Source organism: Lissotriton helveticus, chromosome 8, assembly GCF_964261635.1.
Source record: "Lissotriton helveticus chromosome 8, aLisHel1.1, whole genome shotgun sequence".
Classification (NCBI taxonomy): Eukaryota; Metazoa; Chordata; class Amphibia; order Caudata; family Salamandridae; genus Lissotriton; species Lissotriton helveticus.
Window position 1 is genome coordinate 353,773,155 of NC_136069.1, and position 1,508 is coordinate 353,774,662.

Consider the following 1,508-nt stretch of genomic DNA (forward strand, 5'->3'; position numbering starts at 1 on the left):
GTCTTTGCGCCGAACCACGCACTCAGATTAATCACAACCCTGCATTGCAGCGTTGTGATTTGCTGTGGGGAGCCTGGGAGCTTCCTGCTGCCGGACTCGAGGAGGCTGAAGAGGACCGGGCAGAGGTGGCAGCCGGCGCGATTCCAGGTGTGTTTAAAAAAATCTTTTTCACTCCCCCATCCCCCCCCAGCCGCCCCCCACCAAGCGCCACCACTCCTATCCGGTAGTGACCTCTACTGGTGTGACAGGCCTTGACATTTTATTTTTGGCAGTTTTACATAGTGTGTACAAAAACATAATAATCCAGTCCCAAAACTCGTCTTTAAAAATGAGACTGCATGGTGTGAAATATTCTCTCGCCACTTGCTTTTCATTATAAATGTCGAAATATGTATACATAAATGTCAACCTTTAAGAACAGGAAATTGGGTGAGTTTGAAGAAAAAGAATCGTGGGAATGTATTTTTTACAATTAACTTCTATTAAAGTAAAGGCAGTGTCAATCGGGAAACAGATAGAATAAAGCCATTTTGGGCTTAAAATATTTGGAGTCTCCTGCCTGAATCGAGAATATAGGCATGCATACGTAAAAGTGTATTGTATGAACTAAATATAACCAACAATGCAATTCATAATATCGTAATCACAGGTTTGCAGTCCCTTTTCGCCTCGGGCCCTGGTTTTATTTAGTAAAATATCATCTCTCTTGCCCCAACACAGAATGAATTCCTCTGCATTTTAACGTAATTTCAATAAGTTCAAATGTGCAGCCATTTTGTAGCATATAAAGTAACACAGTTTCTAACTCATTAACAAATCTCTTTTTTTATTTCATATAAATATAAACAATGTTTTCCACATTTGTGTCTGATGCTAAAACAAAAACAAGACGCCGTCCCTGGGTGGGCTCGAACCACCAACCTTTCGGTTAACAGCCGAACGCGCTAACCGATTGCGCCACAGAGACAGTTATGACACGCCGCTCGTGGAATGTAGACAACAATGCAGGCAGGCAATTCACATCATTTCTATGCGAAACACGAAGCGAAGCGCGCATGCGGTATGTAACATGAAGCGCGCATGCGGCATGTTTTCACTTTCCAATCAAAATGTGCATCGACCTACTATGGAAGATATTGTCGTTATGCTTGAAGAAAGTTAGTACGACTGAGTTCTTAATGGTGTCGTGGGCTAGGGGTGAGGAGAGCAGCAGGAGGGAAAGGATGGGTATACTTTATTGACAGAATCATTCAAACAAACGTGTTAGATGACAGGATCTGAGTGAGCGTTAGCGGCCATGGCCGAGCATAGATATAAAAGAAAGACTCGGTAGTTTGGAAAGAAAAAACTGCCTCGAAACATGAACGTTTACTCGACATTTGACAAGGGACTCGTCGCAAGCATATTTAACAGCAGCAAATATTTTAAAAAGTGGGAAACTAAGATGTCTTAACGGTATTAAAAGAACATTTAAACATCCCAGTGTCGCACATTTACAGTGCAAGCAA

At 42.2% G+C, this 1,508-nt stretch overlaps 1 non-coding gene across 1 annotated transcript; it reads right to left on the reverse strand.

Annotated features, from left to right (window-relative positions):
- Positions 1 to 893: 893 nt before the first annotated feature.
- TRNAN-GUU (transfer RNA asparagine (anticodon GUU)) lies at positions 894 to 967 on the reverse strand. Its single transcript has one exon. It is a non-coding gene; the product is annotated as a tRNA-Asn (tRNA).
- Positions 968 to 1,508: the final 541 nt, after the last annotated feature.